The sequence below is a fragment of the Setaria viridis genome, chromosome 5 (assembly GCF_005286985.2).
Source record: "Setaria viridis chromosome 5, Setaria_viridis_v4.0, whole genome shotgun sequence".
NCBI lineage: Eukaryota > Viridiplantae > Streptophyta > Magnoliopsida > Poales > Poaceae > Setaria > Setaria viridis.
Window position 1 is genome coordinate 15,028,506 of NC_048267.2, and position 23,499 is coordinate 15,052,004.

At 46.0% G+C, this 23,499-nt stretch overlaps 2 pseudogenes; one reads left to right on the plus strand and one right to left on the minus strand.

The window, feature by feature from the left end:
- Positions 1-1,130: 1,130 nt before the first annotated feature.
- Positions 1,131-16,046, minus strand: LOC117856261 (poly [ADP-ribose] polymerase 2-like; annotated as a pseudogene).
- Positions 16,047-21,427: 5,381 nt separating this feature from the next.
- On the plus strand, positions 21,428-23,048 carry LOC117856262 (uncharacterized; annotated as a pseudogene).
- Positions 23,049-23,499: the final 451 nt, after the last annotated feature.

Genomic DNA, 23,499 nt, shown 5'->3' on the forward strand with positions numbered 1-23,499 from the left:
ACTTTCACCACCCTTCATATATGAAGACTACAATATCAAGATGATCAAAGGCTTTGACACACCATAGCCTCATGGCAGCCTTGAGAAATTTTGAAGATTCAGATGAAGTACTCGAAGAGCACCAAGACTACTCACCGAAGATGCATTCGACCATGAAGCGCTCGGGGGCTTGACAGGGATAGATCCCCAGTACCCGCAAGGAAGGAAGAAGTCAGATTCCTACTAGGATTCCCCTATAATCCGACTAGGATTCATACCGAGTACTCCTACTATGACTCCTCCTTATAATCCGACTAGTTCTCCTGCCCCCTGGAGTATATAAAGGAGGGCAGAGTACCTAGATCAACAGCTCACCTAAGCTCACCTAAGCTAAGAAGTGCAACTCGACACAAATTCAATACAACCAACACACAGGACGTAGGGTATTACACGATCTAGCGGCCCGAACCTGTCTAAATCGTATTCCTTGTGTCACTATCGACTCTTTGATTCTCGACGACACCCACCGCACAAAGATCACCTTGGGTACTCATAGGCGGGTTGCCGATGTAAAACACCAACAAGCTCCTCCCCTAGGTCATCATGGGAGTGAAGAAGCCCGAGCTCTTGGTCAAATGTTGAGCTTGGGCTCAAGGAGGAGGAAGAAGATTATTTTATAGTGTGTACGTTAGTACCGGTTGGTGCCTCTAACCGGTACTAAATTATGACATTTAATACTGGCTGAAGATAACAGCCGATACACACGTGCGTGAACATCATTTAGTACCAGTTAAATCTACCAGCCGGTACTAAATAGCTTCCAGGGAAATCTAGCCGTTGGCCACCCGGTCCTCATGCCGCTATTTAGTACCGGCTGAGGCTCCAAACTAGTACAGGGGCTTCAGTGGTACTGTGCGTAATGACCGGTACTAGCGTCACACGTTAGTACCGGACAAAATGGCGTCTGGTACTAACGTGTTGGACGAATACTTAGTTTGTGACGTTAGTACCGGACAAAATGGCGTCTGGTACTAACGCGTTGGACGAATACTCAGTTTCTCAGTAGTGCTACCAGATCACAGGAAATGGGTGCGGACACCAGCGATAAAACCTAGCTTAGGAACCACATCTTCAGCTTGTTGCAACAGCACCTACCGTCTTCTGAAGTTGAAGTTGACATGGAGGGCATACCGCATTCTTATCTGATCTACATCATACACTATGTACTCGTTGTGAAGCAAGCAACCCTGCAACCAGACGTCAGTGTTTTCAAAGGTAAGCAAAGTGCCTCAGCCTCGTGGGATTTGTATTTGGAAAACAATGCAGTTGCGCAGATGCTGCGCGGGAGCGCACGTACCCTTTTGGAAGTATCCTCTTTAGGTTTCCCAACGGGAACAAGCATGCCGTCATCAGTAGTCCTAGACTCTGCTAAGTCAGGCATCATTCGACCAATTCCTTTTGTGCTGCAACAAGACAAGTGCAACCATATGTTTTTACATATCAAGCAGCAAATACAATACTTTCATCTAAGGTTTTGATTCATCAGTAGTTTATCATGCAGTGTTAAAACGGAATAGATGAGAACAGCTAATGTTGTTTCAGTTGACATGCACCTAATGGACTATCAAAATATTCTCCAACCTTGCACATTATTATATGTACTGATTTAACATCAGGAATTGGCCGCAAGAAATATACATACAAGATGATTTGGGAAAAAAATAGTTACAAGTAAAAGATGTCGCATAAATAACCTACCTTAGCTTTCCCTGGGGCAGGTTATTAGCATTATAATCTCCATCTAGTAGCTCATTCATATCGCCCAATGCAACCTGGAAAATTGAAGTTTCAATAGGCATTATCAACACTGCTGAACTAAAATAATTGTGCAGAACTCCTGGCAGTGAAAATGCTGCACATGTATGACAAAAGTAAGTAGTGTTGAACAGATAAATAGCACACACTCTGAGGCTGATCAAAAAAATGCATGAGTATAGCTCAGAGGTAACTATGGCGACAAACAGACCTCACACAGAAGCAGGACTCCAGCTCTAGATGCTTCGGAAGCACAGCAATAGTTTGCACTTTTTGAAAACATATCGGCGAAGTAAACGCCCTTGCCGAACATGTAACCAGAAACCGGTTACAGGAGGAGCAATTCGCAAACCTGGGGCATAATATATTATCAGAATCGACAATCACAGATCTTGTTCCAACTTTTGAATAGTGTATGGTAGCACAGCTGAATTTGTCGTTTTCTAATGGAATGTATAATTCTGAACTCTGCACAGTAAAAAAATAATTTCCAACGTAAAGAGGTGCTACAATTGTGAAGTAAATCTGCAGCCAAAAGTCACATGAAAACGAAAGAAAAATTCATGCTGATAGATACAGGGTTGATATTTTTGCAAATGCAATGATTACAAGAGGCCGAGTAAATAGCAGGAAACAACTCATCAACTTTGAAAGCTGGATGAAGCATCTCTATACATATTGAAAAAACTGGTAACAAAATAGTTGTAGATAGCACGAATTACCCTGAGAAAGGATTCCAGCCCAGTTGCTCAACCGAGAACCATGCCATAAAAGCGTCCTGTTTTCTGTACTAGCAAACTGCATAAAAGTTTTGAAAATTAGTCATGCGCTGTTCTTTTGGGTTGTGCAGATAGATTAGAAATGAATCTCACCTTCTGAAACTTCTCTGTTTCACCATGCCTGGACACCTTAAATATTTGCACTATGTCCACAGTATAGCCTGAGTGTGCTTTGCCATGTGTGTTCATCAAATATGTTTTTATCTGGTTAGTGGACGTTTTTGTAAATGATCAGAAACCAAGAATAAAACACATTCCATCATTCCATGTAATTTGGTGCTAATAAAAAATTTGACAAATTTTATGTTAGCTTGAAATGTGAAAATTGTTCCCTTTTGTAAAAATTACAAACGACAATAGTGCATCGAGCTACAGAATTTGAATGTCCACACAGTTTATATGTAGATTGTTGGTAGAAAAAAAATACCATAGAGTAATCTTCTGAATAAGCTTCCAGAGGTGTGAAGTCACAACGAAGTTGCTTGTATCAAGCGTAGAGTGGATCATCCTACATTTGGAGGCATGATACTGTTATGTTTCAACATGTGCATGGGTATGATATACAAGAAATATTTTAGTTAAACAATTTATGGTGCTAGCTAACAGCAACAAGTGAAAATTATCAGGGTACATTTTACAAAATTTTTAGCATAACTCTCTAAATACTACATGTTTCAGTTTGAATTCACAAAAGACAACTATACACACATTAGTAAAATGTTTCAAATAAGTTCCCCATCTGCTAATACCTGTCAAATGCCATGAATGGGAGACAATATGTTGAATGTTGAGTTCTATGAAGTGTGTAACCATGGTAGTTTAACAATATATGTATGTTTGCAAAATCACTAAAAATAACCATACTTATTTAGAATGCGCTTAATTCATGGTTCTTAAGGTGGTAAGGCGAGGTGTGCCAAGCCTCCCCATCTACCTAGGAGATGCCCAGGCGCGAGGCAAGGCAACACCATATATGAACCTAAGGGGGCGTTTTCTTCCACTGACTTATTTTTAGCACGTGTCACATCGAATGTTTAGATAATAATTAGGAGTATTAAACGTAGACTATTTACAAAACCCATTACATAAGACGAATCTAAACGGCGAGACGAATCTATTAAGCCTAATTACGCCTAATTAATCCATCATTAGCAAATGTTTACTGTAGCAACACATTGTCAAATCATGGACTAATTAGGCTTAATAGATTCGTCTCGCCGTTTAGATTCGTCTTATGTAATGGGTTTTGTAAATAGTCTACGTTTAATACTCCTAATTAATATCTAAACATTCGATGTGACGGATGCTAAAAATAAGTCAGTGGAAGAAAACGGGACCTAAGAAACTGCTAAACACAGCACATGGTGGAGGATGTGAAAAAGAAAATGAGTAAGGAGGCTGGCCCAGCCCAGCCGTATGCCCCTTTCCTGACACCTAGAATTCCAGCACCCGTCGTCACCTGTGTGACGCCTTGGAAATCATGGTCTAGTTTATTTTTTTCTCAAACAACGCAGGAGAGATATGTGCCATTTCATTAGGATAGGAAAAAATCCGAGTACAACAAGTCAAGCTAACAGCTCAAGCTCAGCACAAACACACACCAGGGGAGAAAATAAATTTACTGAAAACCAACAAAAGAGATGACACTAGCCAGGGAAGAAATGGTCCTTTTATGTGTCATTCAGGTTAGATGTATATGTACTGTTGGTAATTTACCTTTTCTGTTACGGGGTTTTCTGTATATTTCCCCCTTCTGTACTTGTATATATATGGGCCTAGAGTCCCTGTTATGAATACAAGTGCTATTCCTAACATGGTAACATAGTCAAGCTAGGGTTAGATTTCTTCTCGATCTACCTGACTACCTAGGATTCTTTTTTTTTCACGCATGTTGCACTTGCGTGCTATCTCCTCCCGTCGGATCCATACTGTTGCCTGCCTGCGCAGCTCCTAGCCGCCGCTCATCCGGTTCTCCACTCGCCGGATTTGCCGACTGCTTGTCACCGCCGGCCCCCGTCGGCCGCTCGTTGTCACCCGGCCCCGCCGGCTGCTCGTCGTCGCCGGCCACTACTGCCCGCAAACTGCCGGCCCCCACCTGCCACTCGTCGTCGCCGGCCCCCACGGCCCCACCGTTCGCTCGGAGCCGTCACTTGCTCGAGTCCTTCCCGCGTGAAGCGATTAGGTCGGGACTCCGCGTGAAGCTACGCGTTAAGCGATAAGGCTCGTGGCCTGTCCTCTCGGGTGTACAGAGGTAAACCTTCCGTGAAGGTAAAAAAACAAAAAAAAAACTGCGTACTCTCTGCTGCTTTTGTGGGCTGCTTTGCCTCTGCGACGCATGGATTGGCTCTTGAGTGTCAGTAAAAAAAAAACTTGCACCGCTATTCGTCTGCGCTCTTGCTGTTGCTTGCCACTTTTTCTTTGCACTCTCGTTGTTGCCATGGCTCCTTCGGCTCCTTCATCTGGTAGTGTCCCAGTGTTACGTTGTCCCGTGCTATTCATTGGCACCAACTATCAAGATTGGGTTCCTCGCCTACGGATTCATATTCGTGGTCTTCGCCTTTGGGAGTTTCTGACCGGTGAGTTGCCTTGCCCACCTTGTCCTACTGCTCCTACGTACCCAGTGCTTCCTGAGAAGCCTGCGATATCAGAGAAGGTTACGGCTGAAGAGATGGATCGGTTGCTCGCTACTCATGATGCGGCTGTGGCGAAGCTACTCATGATGCGGTGCCTTCTTCTGAGAGTCGAGGGGGTGGTCTTGTGACGGAACCACCTCGGATTAACTCAACTAAAGCACAGTTACGTCGCTTAAGATGCGACACTCATGCCTTAATCGAGTTAACTCAAGGTGCTGTCGGATTTCCTCCGATTTAACCACTTAACAGGACCGAGTTAGCATGACCCACACGAAGGTGAGTGGTTCCAGAGAATACAATAGGTCCACCATTAGATTAACAAGTTGTTACACACTTGGTTGTAAATCAGAGTTTAACAAGTTCTGAAGAAAACAGACAGAAGGTAAAACAAGCGGAAGCTATTCGTCGGGGTCGGACGTCCCTGGTGAGACCAGCCAGGACATCAATGATCCCATTCCCCGCCGTCCGAGGAGGGATCCTACTCGATCATCCAACCTGGAGGGAGCTGGGGCGGCCAAGAGCCAACAGGAGCAAACTCAGGAGCTTCAACTTCACCTGAAAGAGAGCCACAACCAAGGCTGAGCTGCTAAGCTCAACAAGACTTAACCGACCGGTGGAGGACTACTCCACCAACGTCTAGACATGCAAGGCTCCTTGGCTGAGGGGTTTGTGTTGCCAAAAGCGACTACAGTGGGTTTGTACTTTCGATATTTTAGCTCAGATTCTAAGTTCATTAACCAGTCTACATTTGCAACTTACTCTAAGCAAACATAAATCTATCTTTATGTATATAAGCTCATCAACAAGACCATGTCATCATCAGACTCTTTCATTACTCAGTGTAGCATAGCGATCAAGCAGCCTCAAACTGTGAGAGGCAGACGAATCGATTCGAGTTTCTTAACCATGCATGGCGAACCTAATCTCACGACATCCGCGCACCACAAGGGTCGCTTCCTGTGTCAGCCGTCCCCATCAATTCCCAGGCACGTATTAGGTCCAAACTTCCCTTGGCATGCAATGCTCCACAGTCCCGGCCTCTACCGTACTATGACCGCACTTGCACCCACATGATGCACCATGGGAACCTCGTTCCAGGGACAGCAGGGGTATAAGCCACGTCCTGGTTCAATCAGGTACTAGGCTTCCCCATCCCATACTAGGTATGAGATTAGTACTTTCAAACACTTGATCACGAACACCAACACTGTCGAGCCTTAACAGATTCCATAGACAGATGGGGTGATCAGCCGACCACCAAAAGAGTTAACCAAAACCCTGCCCCGTCCATCGTCCTTATAATTGTAACAGAAGGAGAAACAACCAACTCCTATAACTCGCGAGTGACAGGAAATCACTCGACTTTTACCGTTTCCTATTTAAGCATAGCAACTACTCGGCCCAACAAACTAGTGTTCAGATCAAAGGAACTATGTCATGCATCTAAGGTTGCAAACAACTCCTATACGTAAATGCACAAACATGAGAAAGAAGGCATGCGCAAGTTTGGGAAAATTTGGGGTTCATGCTCCGGGGCTTGCCTTCAAGCGGAGGGAAGGGAAGCTGGTCTTCAGCTGGGGCGACTTCGGCTTCTGGAACTAGTAGCTCAGCTACAGCTCCGTCTTCTAGCACTGGGTGTAGCTCGTAGACGCTGTCAGCAAGACGAAACTCTACACGAATGCAATGCAGGAGTTAGTGTTTAGACGGTTATTTTAACAGCAACACTCGCAAGTCTTAGCCCATAAACATGTAGCAAAGCTACGGAAAAAGTGTGGGGGTTCAAGCTTCAGTGGATAGAGAACAAGACCAAGGGTCGGATTGGAAGAAACTTATGATCTGACCCTTAAACCTTAAGGGATAACTGTGTTTTGGGTCCTCAGATCTATCACAGAGAAGTCCCCGAAATCTTACACAGATACCCTCGGGTCAAGGAAAAAGATACAGCCGAGTCCTCGGGCGAGGCAGATAAGGGTCGGCTAACAGACAGGGTTGGGCGAGATGGAAAAGGGGTCGGGTGAACAGATAGGGTCGGGCGAACCGGTGAGGGGTCGGCAGCTTACCTTCGGTTTATAGGTGAAGCTTTAGGGTCGGGAAGGAGCAGACTTGGGTGGAAGGTCTTAAGCACTAGGGCTTGGGCGGAGGCGATGTCCGGTAGTGCTCCGGCGGCGGCGGAGCTTCTTGTGAGCAACAAGGAAGCTCTAGCACAGCGCGGAGGAGCAGGCGGCTGGGTGGATTGGGGGGGGAGCGGACTTGAGCGGAGAGGGGAAACTTTCGAGATTTCAGCGGGAGTGCTCAGGTGCTCTCAGAGTAGGGGCGGCGAAACAGCAAAGGTGAAGGAACTCCGGTGGAACTCTAGCGTTCCCTTTTTATAGCGGCGCGGAAGAGAGAGATTTCGAGTGGCACAAAGACCGGAAGAGAAGGAGGGAGTGCGCTGCCATGGTGGCGATTAAGCGGCGATGGGCGGCGGAACAGGACTTCGGAGATAGTGTCTTCGGCCATTTGGCACTGGAGACAAGGCGACGCAGGCGCGGTTTTGCCAGGGCTGAGATTTTAGCGGAGGCGGGCGTCGTCGAATGGTGGATGTGATTGGTGTGACAGGGAGAAAGGTGCTGCAAGTGAGGTTGCAACAGGTGAAAAGACAGGGCGAACGACGTCGCAGTCGAGCACGATACAGCGGCATTGCCGGCGCACGGCACTGGGGGAGCGAGAGAAGGGAGCTGACGCTGCCGGAGTCAGGGTTGGCGATGGAGGAATCGTCGCATAGCGAGTTCGTGGGCGGCGCGACTGTGGAGAGGCGGCGGAAAAGCCGGAAGGCATCGGGCCTTGCAGCCGGGGATCCGGCGAGATGATGGGCGCGAGCCGCGAGGCGGTTTGATGCAGCAGGCGGCAAAGCTCTGCCACAGCGGCGAAGGAGCACCAAGGCGCGGCCGGCGAGGGCGCGAGCGAGACGAGGTGCTGCAGAAAGGGTTGCAGAGGGGCTTCCGCTGCGATTGGGGAGGAGGGCACGGGAATCCATCCTGTCGCGGCCGGCGACTGGGTGAAGCGGCGAGCGTCAGAGGGATTTAGCCACGCGGCGGAGAAGCTCTGAAGCGGTGCAGGCCGCTTGAGTGCGTTTGCCTTAGGAGATCCGGGGAAAAGATTTGCAAGTCCACCGGTCAGTCTCGGTTGTCCCACAGCTCCAAGATTGAAAGGAGCACTGCCTTGGGGAACTCAGAAGGAACCGACGGGTTGGTTGGTTTCCTAGGGGTTGGGACTAGGACCGGAGGTGGAGCGCTTAAGCTCAGGGGAGCCGAGACAGAGGGATTAGAGACTCGGATTAGGATTAACTCGGCGGATTTCAACCAGGGTCGTCACAGGTCTTAAATGTGATTGGTGTGGCAAGGATAATCATGTGGAGGCATTTTGTTATAGGAAGAAGAAGGCTCAGTCTCGTGAGGGTCAGTCTCGCCGCGGTGGACGTTTTTCACAGGGTCCTAGTGCTCCTGATGGTTCTGCTCGTTCTTCACTGGGTGCTAGTGCTACTAGTGGTTCTGGTTCTGGAAGTCCTCAGAGGAGTTCTACTGGTTCTGAAACACAGGAGATCATCAGGTTGGTCAGTCGCCTTGTTACCTCTACATCACCAGGCACTGCGGGTTCTGTGACTCAGCCCTCTGCACCTACAGGTTCTGCTGCTGCTTCGCAGTCTTCTGCTTTGGGATCACCTTCCACGTCTACTCCAGGTATTTGTCCATGGATTCTTGATTCTGGTGCTTCGTTTCATATGACTCCTGATTTCACCTTCTTTCTTCCATACGGTTTCCACCTGGTTCTCCTACTGTTCATACAGTCGATGGTTCTTTTCTTCCTGTTGTCGGACATGGCACTCTCCTATCTAACTCTTTTTATGTCCCTGATGTTTCTTATGTCCCCGATCTGACCATGCAGCTCATGTCCGCTGGCCAGCTTATTGATCGTGACTGCCGTGTCATTCTTGATCCTATTTTGTTATGTTCAGGATCGTCGCATGGGTCAGCTGGTTGGTATTGGCCCTCATCGTCGTGATTCTTAGCATCTTTGGGAGCTTGACTGGCTTCATCTTCCTTCCGCTGTGCCCGTCAGTCTAGTTGGCTCCGCTTTGGCTGCTTCGTCGACCGCATCTTTTGATCAGTGGCATCATCGCTTGGGTCATCTATGTGGCTCCCGTCTATCTAGTTTGATTCGTCATGGTCTTATAGGTTCTATTTCAGGTCATGAGTCTTTAGCTCAGTGTCAGGGTTGTCGGTTGGGCAATCAAATTCAGCTCCCTATCATTCTAGTGAGTGTGTGTCATAGCGTCCTTTTGATCTTGTTCATTCGGATGTCTAGGGTCCTGCTCCCTTTGTTTCTAAAGGGGGCCAACGATACTATATTATATTCATAGATGATTTTTCTCGTCATACATGGATTTATTTTATGAAACATCATACCGAGGTCTTATCCATCTACAAGTCTTTTATTTCTATGATCCGCACTCATTTTGACACTTCTATTCGTGTTTTTCGTGCTGACTCTGTGGGCGAATATCTTTCTATAGCCCTTCGTCAGGTTTTCTCTGAGCAGGGCACTCTTGCTCAGTTTTCTTGTCCTGGCGCCCATGCTCAGAATGGTGTGGCTGAACGCAAGCATCGTCATCTCCTTGAGACTGCTCGTGCTCTTCTGCTTGCTTCTTCTGTTCCACCTCACTTTTGGGCTGAGCCACTTATTTGACTAACATTCAACCTTCTTCTGCGCTTCATGGTGAGATTCCTTTTGAGCGTCTTCTAAATAAGGCGCCTGATTATTCTAGTCTTCGTCTATTTGGCTGTGTGTGCTATGTGCTTCTTGCACCTCATGAGCGCACGAAGCTGACTCTGTCGGTGTTTTAGACCGGCAACCCGCCTAGGGGTACCCTAGGTGGTCTTTTGTGCGGTAAGGGTCGTCGAGAATCAAGGAATCAATGGTGACGCAAGGAACATGATTTAGACAGGTTCGGGCCGCTAGATCGCGTAATACCCTACGTCCTGTGTGTTGGTTTGTATTGATGTATGTTCTGGTCCTGAGGATCTATGTTTGAGGAAGGTCCCTGCCCGGCCTTATATACACGGGAGGGCAGGGTTACAAGTCTGAGTCCTAGTCGGGTACTATTACAGAGTTCTACTCGGTATCAGCCCAAGTAGTTTTCCATAAACATACAAGACTAGTCTGAGTAGGATACGCCCATCTTTATTCTGATCATGTTCGAGTACATCCCTTAGTGGGCCGTCCGAGGCCTACTCGTGGGTCCGGGAGTAGTCCCGACAGACTCCTCAGTCTGTCGAATGTGTTTTTCTCGGCTATAGTTCTAAGCATAAGGGATATCGTTATTGGGACCCAGTTGGGCGTAGGATGTGGATTTCTCAGGATGTTATTTTTGATGAATCTCGTCCTTTCTATCCTCGTCCTTCTTTTTGATGTTTCCCCGGCGTCTTTGGTCGATCCCCTCTCCTTCTTAATATTACCTGATACTTCTATTGCTATCACCCCTTTATCCCGTCTGGCACCTCCTCAAGAGGTCCCCCTGTAGTCTCCTCGCCTGTTCATCGTGCTGATGTGCTCTCACCGGAGTCTACTTCTCTGGAATGTCCTACTGATTTTTCCATGAAGCCACCAGTGACACATGTCTATACTCGTAGAGTTCGGCCTTCTGATGTGCCATCTTCTATTGTGCCCTCTTCGTCTGATATGCCTTCTTCTCCTACTAAGGCCTCTCTTTTAGAGGATTCACCTCCTAAGCAGCTTCTTCGTCGTAGTCATCGTCTTTGTAGGCGTCCTGATTGTTATTGTCCTTTTGCTTATGCTGCCACTGTTCTTTCGGAGCCGTCATCTTATCGTGATGCTCTTCCTCATCCGGAATGGCAACACGCTATGGCTGAGGAGATTGCCGCTCTTGAGTGCACTCACACGTGGGACCTTGTTCCTCATCCTGCCCATGTGCGCCCTATTACATGCAAGTGGGTTTATAAGGTGAAGACTCGCTCTGATGGCTCTCTGGAGCACTATAAAGCTCGTCTTGTTGCTCGTGGTTTTCAGCAGGAGCATGGTCGAGACTATGACGAGACTTTTGCTCCAGTTGCTCACATGACCACTGTTCGCACCCTTCTTGTTGTGGCCTCTGTTCATGAGTGGTCCGTCTCTCAGCTTGATGTCAAGAATGCCTTCCTTAATGGTGTGAGGAGGTCTATATGCAGCCGCCGCCTGGGTATTTTGTTCCTGAGGGTATGGTTTGTCGTCTTCGTCGCTCACTTTATGGGCTAAAACAAGCTCCTCGTGCTTGGTTTCAGCGTTTTGCCTCCATGGTCACTGCTGCTGGTTTTTCTGCCGGTGCTCATGATCCTACCCTGTTTGTACATACTTCACCTTGTGGTCGGACTCTTCTCCTACTTTATGTCGATGATATGATCATTACTGGAGATGACCCTCAGTATATTGCCTTAGTCAAGGCCCGTCTCAGTGAGACATTTCTTATGTCTGATCTTGGTCCTCTTAGTTTCTTTCTTGGGATAGAGGTTTCTTCTACGCCCAAAGGCTATCTGTCTCAAGAAAAGTATATTCAGGATCTTCTTGATCGGGCTTCTCTTACTGATCATCGGAATGTTGAGACTCCCATGGAACTTAATGTTCATCTTTGCGCCAGTGATGGTGAGCTCCTTGAGGATCCCACTCGTTATCGTCATATCGTTAGGACTCTTGTTTATCTTGGTGTTACTCGTCCTAATATCTCTCATGATGTGCATATCTTGAGTCAGTTTGTTTCAACTCCTACTCATCTTCATTATAGTCATCTTCTTCAGATCTTATGTTATCTTCGTGGGACTATTTCACGCCGTCTATTCTTTCCACGCTCTAGTTTCTTACATCTCCAGGCTTATTGTGATGATACATGGGCTAGTGATCCCTCTTATCGTTGGTCTCTCTCTGCCTATTGTGTTTTTCTTGGTTGTTCCCTTATTGTTTGGAAGACTAAGAAGCAGGTAGCAATTTCTTGTTCGAGTGCTGAGGCTGAGTTGCATGCTATGGCGCTGGTGACGGCAGAAGTGACTTGGATACGGTGGTTGCTTGAGGATTTTGGTGTTTCAGTTTCTGTGCCGACTCCTCTTTTGTCTGACAGTACAGGAGCTATCAGTATTACTCGTGATCCAGTGAAGCATGAGCTTACCAAGCATATTGGTGTGGATGTTTCTTATACACGTTCACAGGTTCATGATGGGGTTATTGCTCTTCAGTATGTGCCTACAGAGTTGCAGCTGGCTGATTTCTTTACAAAGTCACAGACACGTATTCAGCATAGATTTTTCCTCTCCAAACTCAGTGTTCTTGACCAACCATGAGTTTGAGGGGGTGTTAGATGTATATGTACTATTGGTAATTTACCTTTTCTGTTAGGAGGTTTTCTGTATATTTCCCCCTCCTGTACCTGTATATATATGGACCTAGAGCTCCTGTTATGAATACAAGTGCTATTCCTAACAATTCACAGCCAGACTAATGGATCACGGCATAGAAGTAATCTAATTTCAAGCCTAATAGCACCAAACTAATATCAAATTATGTCATGGCATACCAGGGATTAGACATCTTTACGAGGCATATCAAAATTTTGACCCATTGGCAGAGCGGCATACCTGGTCACTTGAATAATCCTCCAGGAGTTTCGTTGCAATCTCAATCTCACCAAGTGCTTCAACCTGGAAAAGTGTTAGATAACAATGTAAGCAGATCCTGAACAAAGATGGGTGATAAGGGTAGGGAATATTACATTCATATGTCAGATACATACAAATAAGAGACATGACTGAATTTCCCAAAAAAGGTAATGTGGATATGAAACTTTAATTCATTGCCCCATTCTGATTGAGCTTTAATAAGAAAGACAGGTAGGTTTCATCATTACACTAAGGACACTATAACCTAAGGCTTAAAATAAAACTAGGATATCAATACTTCAAAGAACAAAAGGAGGTTGTGTCTTGCTTCAAAATAATCACGGTTTCATACCCAAATACTTAAGAGTCTAGTACAGTGTCATGCTAAAAAAATTAGACGACAGTAGTTTATTACCATTTCCAGCTTAGCTTTTAGTTTCTGAGGAGTGTCGATAATAAATTCACCTGTCAGATGGTATGCGTTAGAAGGCCCAGTTCTACTAAACTTAAGAAGGCCCAAAACAGAGGTGGATATAGTATATCATTATGTAAGGTCACTAAGCTAGAAAATTCGGGACTCACTCATCTTTCTGAAGCCAAAGTTATGAGGAATCACGGTGTAGAATTCTCTGCAACCAGTGGTGACATAAAGGAAATTAAATTTCAATAAATATAAAATAGTTTAGAATTTAACTATTTTATAAAAGGGGTTGAAGAATTCGAGCAGAGTAGTTCTGACAGTGCAGAAAAATAGTGCAAAAGAAATGTTGATGTCTCCAGAAAAATATCGTATATTGGCATTTTTTCTAAAGCCTGTTCAACCTCAGATTGGCGAAGGACCACAATCAGTCATTACATCCAAGAGCCATAGTGGAAATAATAAATTTTTTTCATTGATATTTTGCAAGGTTTTCTGGCTACAAATAAATAATAACCAGGATGTCATTTACTTAATGGGGTGATAAGGACTCCACAACATTTTTAAGTAACGAAATGCTTAGATTTCTAGCTTTAAACAATGAAAAATGTAAGGTGACACTAATTATATATGTTAACCACACATCAGATTCTAGTCATACTCTTCTCCTGCTATCAAATATAAAGAAAAACGTATGGGCTTTACCCAGTCAATTGCTCAAGCTGTATCCTGTCTGCCTTTGAAATAACATTGGATATCCTTTTCAGAACATCATAACCCTGTGGAAAGATAGGAAATGTTATTATAAAAACAAGGGAAAGATTAAACGAATGGCTAAAATTTCAATGCATACAATGCTGAAAGTACCACTTTGCAGAACTTTTGCAGCATATGGTAAAGTTAAGTTTGTAAACCGCAACCTTCTTTTATACTTTTCACCTAACTTGTAAGATAGTTTAAGTGCAAATTGTTTATGTGAATTGTTCCTCGCCTTGTAACATTAAGTACATAACTCATCTTAAGTATTGTAGATTTGCTTAGCTTTCCAAAGGGAAGTTTATCAGCATTATAACCTGGTTGATTAAACAAAATGAATTACAAAATGTGGACGCAACATGAATATATACTCCAAGTTTCAACATAAGTAATGAATACAAACTTTGGACATGGTAGAACTTATGATAATGCCTTTTTTCTGCTCAACTCCACTATTTGAACTGTGATCAATAACTAATTTTACTCCCTTGCTTTACTGTCAGTTTTTCTTTTATGAAATTTAAGTCTAAAAGTGATAACTCCAATATTATAGGACATATCATGCACTAATTTAACCATTCCATGAAACTTTTCACTTATGAGTTATGAAGGAGTAAAGGTGGTCACACATCACTAAAAAAATTTTTTTGGCTACCACGTCCATCATATAGTATATAAACAAAGCTAGTTGCCTGTGTACGGGCATATTTATGATTCTAAAACCAGTTCAAAGAACAACTACGCAACAACTTACCTATTTCCATCATTTGCTGCTTGATCATGCTAATATCGCAAATCAAGGATATGAATTGTGCGGTTCGAGTTTCTAGTTGTGACTCTTTTATCTGATCAGTAATGGAACCTTTCCTTTCAATCTTATCCTGGAGCAAATAAGAACAAAGGATTAGACCCAAGACAAGAACTAAACTGCAAACCAGTTTCAAATTAAAACTTACTGTTTTGTTGTCAGCTTCACCGTAGTCCGTTTCAATCCAAGTGTATTTCTTTGCATAAGGTTCAAAATTTTTGCGATCAGACCAATGATTATTAGTTTTGTTGCGAAACTTTCCCTTAAATTCATGAATTGCTTGGTTCCGTGTTGAATAGGCTTGTAGCTTCTCATTACCTCGTACTCCTACTCTCCCCCATCTATGATAGACAATGAAGCTTCCACCAGCATCAGATTCTACAATTAACAGGCGCTGGTTAATACTATATCTAATATCAGCCATCGACTTTACCCGTTTGGCAACAAATACATTTCATTTGCGCATTACAATTGAAAAGAAAAAGGCACTGAAGCAAACAAGAACAGGAAGGGAAGCTTCCAAGATTTTCATGGGTCAACATCATATCACTCAGTTGTCGACGATGTCAAATGGACTGAAGAAAGGCATTTGTAGAAATAGTGATTTGCAGGACAAATCTAAAACCTGGATGATATAGAACTTATTGTTGTTGTTTCCAACGTTAGTCTGGTTCAAGGTGGCATCATAGATCTCATCACCCTGTAAACATGCCCACTATAATATGAAAAGGAAGTATTGAAGGAAAGACAAAAAAATCATAGTAAAACATTGGAATGTCATTCTGAAGATGTCGGCATTATAGATTCCTTCATAAGTCTTCCTTAGAATATTATTTTCAATTTGTGACATAATTACTCCTGTTACAATAGGGTAACACAATATCTGTTGAAAGATGATTAACACGAGGGAATGCAGCAGTCATTTAATGAATAATGAGACTACCGTGTTGGCATGACTAATACAAATGATCTTGTTTTAAATGCAACTGATGTGCGTGCATGGTAGGAACTGAGTAACCGTGGTTAGAACTGAAATGCGCGCCCAGAGTAAACAAGCACAAGAAAAATAAGCGGTAAAACGAACCCACACACCACTTGCAAGGCATGATGGGCCTTTTTTATGTGATCAGGAATGTGCAGATCCAGCACCGCCCCACCCTTCTTTGTGGCGGTAATCATCTTCCCATCACCACCTGCACCAACCAATTATTGGAAAATAAGTTCGGTCTCTCACTTTAATAAAGTGGGCAGAGCCCTGCCTATGTTTACTAAAACCTCTTATACTATGAATAAGGAAATCCATCAACAGAATTTTAGACCTGTTGCGGCATTCGTTCCATCTGCAGCGGCACCAGCAGACGTTGAGAGCAACCTCAGTCGGTGGGGCGGGCGGAAGGAGAAGAGTTGGAGATTTTGGATCGCTGTCAATGGGTTTTTTGGGTGGGCGGGCAGAATCCTCAGGAGAGAAGTGGTGTGGGAGTCGTGATGGGCGGCGACAATGGAGAGTGCAGGACGGCGAATGTATCCTGGAGGCGGGCAAGAATTCGAAAAGAATTTTGGGCAGACCATCTTTGTCGTCATCGTCCAGTTCCTTTGCTGCCTGTCAAGAAAGATCCAATTGGAAAAAGACGGATAATTGTGTTGATCACCAATTTCAAATCGCCCACACACTACTTGCACAGAAACTGGCACCCTTGATACAGCTTTGTGCTTTCGCGGCTAGGCAACACGTACGTACCTCACAGAACAGCAAAAAAAAGCTGTAACACTTTTGCTTCTTGTTCTTCTATGTAAGATGGCCTAGATTCGGTGGAACTAATCTACGATATAGAAGAACAAGAAGCAAAACTCGACCGAGCAAAAAATAATCGGCCATAACCCTTCTTCTGTAATTGATAGGCTATATATACCTGGTCTTTGGTTGTGTTCTTGTAGGACTCTGTCTCCAACTCCAGCCGCGCAAATCCCATTACTTTACCCGGCCAGGCGTCGTCGAGTTGAGTTTGACGACATGTTGTCTCTGTTGTCGGCGTGGTGGTGGAACCAAGAAGGGAAGTGATCAACTGATCAATTGGAAGGTGAATTGACAGCAATTGATGGGGAAAAAAACAATTAGGAAAGGAGAGGTGAGCATGTTACGGTAGAGGAGGAGATTAGGGCAGGAAGAAGGACGCTGATTAATTGAAGGTGTTAATTAGAATATATGTTAGGCCATTCCCAGTGGACGGAGAGTTTCATTTCACAGTTCTAAAGAATACTATGTCATCTAAATAGGTTATCTAAATAGGTTCAAGTTGATGAATGAAACAAGACCTCTAATGCATAATTCGTTTTGTATTTTTATTATTGTCTTAGTTGGTGCACAAAAGTTGGGTGCGTTTGTGTGGAGGGGTTTTGTTCGGTACGATTCACAACCACATTAAGCCTATTCCGACTAGTATCTACTGCACTGCTAGGAAAGTTTGATGTTGGAAAACCATCCCACCAAGAACCATAGCACCTATGTTTTGCATGTCAGACATAGATAGCCAGCCACACAAACGTGCATTTGACATACCAGAGCCAAGACCATGACAAAACTAACAACAAAGTTGTCGACTCGAAAAAAAAAGTGTAGCTTTAGTATGGAAAGTTAATGTGTCGTACTGTCGTTTCTAATAAATAATTGTAGGGGAGATATTATTGAATATACTGTACTGCACATATGTGTAGTTTCGTGGTAATCTTCTGGCTTTCGCACATACTATAATTTTGTGAAATTCACTGAAATGTAAAAAGGGTTTAGCTCTTGCCTCTTGAAACCAAATGTCGCAAAACTGGTTGGCACTTAAAACATGCAAGATCTTGATTCAAATGGATCAAGACAACAAATGCACACACCATAGATGTGCTTATCAACTACTAATATGCGTTATCATTGAATTCATCAGTATTGATGAAAGAACAAACAGAGACACCAGCGCACCAACCAGAAAGCCACAAAACGCCCAACACAAGCATGTACGCAGAAGCAGCGAATACTGACCACTGAAGGCGATGGCTGTACCTTCTGTCTCCTCTGAGGAAGAATGAACATGAAGTACACTTCTGCCCTCCTCTTCTGTTATTGCTTGTGCTGATCATCAAGTCATCATCACTTCATCTACTGTATCACTAGTGACATCAGGCTGTAAGTCCCTACAGGCCTCCCCGCCTGCTTAACATATTAAGGGCATGTTTGGAACCGCTCTGCTAAAAAAATAGCTTCACTCCACCAATTTTACATTTTTTAGCTTCACTCCACCAACTCCAGTAAAATAGGAAGCTATGTACCTGTTTGGCTACCGGATGCAAATCCAGCTCCAGGAATTGTAGGAACTAGTGGGAATAGTCACTCTTGCCCTTGGGTGTTTTTTTCCCACGAGCTACAGTACCGCGTGGTGCTATAGTACCCACGCCGCTACAGTACATGAGGCGCTACTATACACATTTCTACTATGCTTCATCTTATTTTTACCCATGAAAAATTTTCATATTGGAGAATATAGACAGCATTGTTCCAATAAAAATTTAATATACCTAATAGGTGGAACCAAATGATATTAAAAATCAACCACAACAACATTAACTAGCTCTAAGCAAGAGAAATGACGGTGGCCAATTCATCATGAAATACATCCATAGTTGGAGCATTGGCATCGGAAGTAGACTGGTCAGACGCCAAGGGAGAAACTGCATATTTGTTATACCTTTTCGGATAGTAGGTATGTAATTAGGATCACGATCAAACCGATCAAAGTCAATGTCTTCACCTCCATGTTCACGGATATAATTGTGAAGGACCATAGTAGCCACAACAATCATCTTTTGCTTGTACATAGGTACGGTGGCATCTTGTAGAGAATTTGCCACTTCATTTTTAATAATCCAAACGATCGCTCAATAACATTGCAAATAGATGAGTGAACATGATTGAACCTTTCCGCGGGAGTCTTTGGTTCCATACCCCTATGCCATTCGGGTAAATGATACATTTCACCCTTGTAAGGAGCTAGATACCCAGGACGATTAAGATAACCCACATCAACGACATAGTATTTGCCCTACAAAATGAGAAGATAATACAAGTTATTATTTGTTCAACACTGGGATAAGTAAAATATAAATTATATAAAGGCGATGTTACCTTGTGGAGGATGTGGGAAGAATTCTTCATCCACTCTAATTGCATTGTACAACACACTTGTGTCATGCATAGCTCCGGGCTAACCCATGGATACATAAGTGAAACGCATGTCGAAATCACAAATAGCCAGAACATTTTGGGTTGCCATTTTGGTTTTCCCAATATATCTTACCATCTCATCGGGTGACAAAGCGACACGGATATGAGTGCCATCAAGAGCACTTATGCAATTTTTGAAGTGTGGATATGCATGACTATCATCTCTTATCCTTTATCGACAGTAGGGAACTTTGGATTTGTTAGTCTAATGAAATCTTTTGCCATAGACCTCATCAAATTTCCTACTTATAGTTTCACTAGAGTGGTTGAATCTATTGCCTTTCTTAACTTGTCTGCAAACAAGTTAAGAATGATCGAAGTGTACGCCTCGGTTCAGTCCATCATATCTCCCTGACCATGATATTCACATGTATTTTCAACTATTTGGAACACTAGCAATTGTTCAAATATCACAACACTCATGACATATTCATATATGCATAGCAAATCTATCAACATATATGAACATACATCAAGGACAATTTACATACCTCCTCTTCTTCATTCTTCTTGGCTACCTTGGAGGCCTTCTTGCTGTGTTCTTGACCTCAAACTCTTCCTGGCCACTTCTTTCCACGGCCATGGCCGACATTTCCTTCGTCAGCACCAAGAATGGTGCCATCCACGCTAGGGTTAGCCCCAGCCAGGGAGTGGCCGCCCTCGGCCAGGCCTCCAGCCAGGGGCTCTTCCAGGCCAGGCTCAGCCCCGACCAGGGGGTGGCTGCCGTAGGCCAGGCCGTGGATGTCCCCGATCAGGCCGCGCCCAGCCTCGGCCAAGCTGCCGGCCAGGGCTTCATCTAGACCCGAGTGGCTGCCGCCGGCCAAGGGGCGCTCGCCCCTAGGAGCCAGTGGGTGGAACAGACTCCGGTCGACAGAGGTAGCGGCACGGGCGGCATTGGCGGCAAGAACTCTTTGGGCGGCATGGGTTTGGATCAAAGTCAATCCGATGGGAGGATTACTCACCGATTTGCTAGGATTGGGGAGTTGAGGATCATCCTCGGCATCCATCTTGCCGATTTTTTGGGTGCTGGAGGAAGGGGAGAAGGTGGCGGCGGTGGCAGAACAGAGGAGTTCGCGAGGGAGGGGAGGCGGCGGCGGCAGAAGAGAAATAGGGGCGCGGGGAGGAAAGCCTCGATCTTTTTTTTTCTTCCGTGAAACGGTATGTGTAACCAGTGTCATTGGTGGGTAATTTCCACCCAACTCCAAGGAGAAGGTTTGAAACTAGTGTTTTCGGACCACCCTTTGAGGTGCTCCGAAAAACCTTGGAGTTAGCCTCTAGATCCACCTTTTTTCTAAAGTTGGTGCTAGTGGAGCGGGAGGTGTTTAGCAAGATAAATCTGGAACAGAGCTGCAAAACTTGGAGCGGAGCAGTCCCAAACACGCCCTAAGTTTCTAACCGGAGCACATGGCACAATTAGTTATATTTTCATAGGCTCTTTCTTGTTCATTAGAATGTCGGATAGACAGAAAAGTAGCATACTGATTCTTGGAGGGTCCTCTCAGTGACTTTAGCTTTGATAGTTCAGTTCTCTACGAGATGGCAGGGGGTGTTTGGTTTCAGGACTAAAATTTAGTCCCTATCTCATCGAATGTTTAGATACTAATTAGAAGTATTAAATATAGGTTAATTACAAAACCAATTGCATAAATGAAGGCTAATTGCGAGATGAATCTAGTAAGTCTAATTAGTCCATGATTTGACCATACGATGCTACAGCAAATATGTGCTAATCATAAATTAATTAGATTTAATAGATTTATCTCGAGAATTAGTCTTCGTTTGTGCAATTAGTTTTGTAATTAACCTATATTTAATACTCCTCCTAATTAGTATCATGGCCATGGCCCACGGCAAATCAGAATATCAGATCATGGCACGTCCTGGTAAAAACCAGACAAGCACGGCAGAATGGATACATAAAATTCCGTGTTTTGAACGATGATTAAGCAGGATTGACCTCAAATCTATACCTAATATAATATTAAAGAGAGGAGGTTTCTTTCAATCCTTCAACCGTCGTGGTTTTTTTTCAAAAAAGCCCCTCAAGTTTTTGGTAATCAACCCGCAGTCCAACTTTTGAAGAAAGGGGAGCTCGGGTGGAAAAAGGAGGGAAGAGAGGGGGTTAAAGGGGGAAAATCTTGGACGACCGGCGTCTTGGTCTCGATCACGGCCGTGGAGAAGGGGAGGAGGGTGGGGCCGCTAAGGCTTGGGCGGTGAGAGCAGCTGGCAGGGGAGGTGGAGGACGCCGGAGTTGACAGGAAGAGCGGCGTGGAGGCGGTGGGGCGATCGGTGGGCGATGTGGTCGGCGGCGAAGTTGCCGCCGAGCATGGTCGGTGGGAGCAGCCGGTGGCGGGGGCGGAGGTCGGAGAGAAAGGAGGAGGGGGATGGGGAGGGGGTAGGCGGCGCTCGCCGGCGTCGGTGGGGCGGGGTCGAGCGGGCAGGCGGGGGAAGAAGGCATCGGCGGCAGTGCTCCACTCCTCTGTTCGGCGCTCCTCGTGCCCGCCGCGAGATCCCCGACGAGATCATGGACGAGATCCTGCTCCGCTTGCCCTCCTGCTCCGCGCTGGCGCGCGCCGCCGCCGCAAGCGGCGACTTCCGCGCGCTCGTCGCCTCCCCGCGCTTCCTCCGCCACCACCGCGCGCTGCAACGGGACCCCGGCGCGCTCCTCGGGGTCTTCACCTTCTCCCTCAGCAGCGACGGTGGCAACGGCACGAGCTTCCACCCCGCGGAGCTGTCGCACCCACCATCGCCGGCGCCACGGACTTCTCCTTCGGGTTCCTCCCGGCGAATCCCTCCGCCGCGGACGGAGATGGAGCCCAAGCCGAAGCCGAGGGGTGGATGGTCCGGGACTACCGCGACGGCCGCTTTCTCCTCGACCGCGTGGCGTCAGGGACCGAGAGGGGCACCGTGTTCACCGAGCTCGCCGTCTGCGACCCCCTCTCCCGCCGCTACGCCCTGCTCCCGCCCATCCCGGAGGACCTCGCCGCGATCGTCGACGGCGTGCTCAACGTCTTCGGCGGTCGGCGCGCGTGCGAGCCTTTCCTCGCCCTCGCCGAGGCCTGCTATGACGACCCCGACGCGGCGCCGCCCTTCACCGTGTTCTGGTCGGCCCGATGCCAGTGGAAGGTCGCCGCCTTCGCCTTCTCCTCGAGCGACGGGCGGTGGCGCGCGCTCCCGTCGCCGGACTGCTTCATCTGGCGCCGGCACAGGTCACCGTTCGGCTGCCCGATGCACACCGTCTGGAACCGGCGGCACTACGCGCACGACCGCTTCTACTGGGTGGACTGCCTCACCAATCGGTGGCTCATGCTCGACACGCGTGCTATGGAGCTCGCCCTCTCCATCATCCCCTTGCCGACCGGCTACTGGAGGAGCACGTTGCCGTCGTTGAGGCCCCCGACGGGTACGTCGGCGTGTTCGCGCATGACTTCCACCACCCCGGCGGCAAAGCCGATCTCCACTACTACACGATCGTGCAGGACGCCGACGGGCCGTGGTGGTGGCTGGAGAACACGATCCCGCTGTCGTGGCTAGCAGCGTACCACCGGCCGTTCTGCCTCCGGGGCACGGCCAACCGCCAACGGGTGCTTAATCCTCGAGGTCAGCGAGGAGAAGCCGGCGTTCATGGCGAGCTACCGTGTCAGGGACGCCGAGCTGTTCAAAATCGACGTCAAAAGCTTCCAGCTGGAGAAAAGATCCTCGATTCCTAAAGAAATCGAAAAGATCTGCCAGGCACAGTGCGCCGGGTAGTGTTGCTGGCAGTACTTCGGCTTCCCGCCATCGCTGTCCGTGCCCACTGTATGAGCAGCATGGTGATATCGCTGAACAAAATTATGTTCCAGCTGGCTGCTCATAGAGTTAGAGCCTTGAGTTTGTCTGGCATATATATAATAATGATACAAGCAACAATTTGTACTGATCCAGTCTATTCACAATCCCAATGCATACATACAGATACATCTTACAGGTACAAAGCAAAACAACAATCTCAACATTATTCAGCTGTACAAACCCCACAAGCAGGGGTAAACATTACCCAAAACTTATAGGTTACAGTCACATCCATGTCACTTGCTGTTTATTAAGTTCCTCTTGCATACTCTGTCTCATTGCCATGGATTCTTATTTCCACCAGTACTGCAGCGATGAACAGCTCCTAGCTTGCTGTTTATTAAGATCCTTTTGTATACTCTGTCCCATTGCCATGGCCTCTTACTTCCACCGGTACCATACCAGTGCGCTAATACAGCATCGCACCTTACACACAAACGATGGCAACTTGTAAGAGGCAAAAGGAACCACGAAGAGAGACCGAGCCGGGTGCTCCTAGATTGCTCTGTGTTTCTATATCTTCCACACCATGTTCAT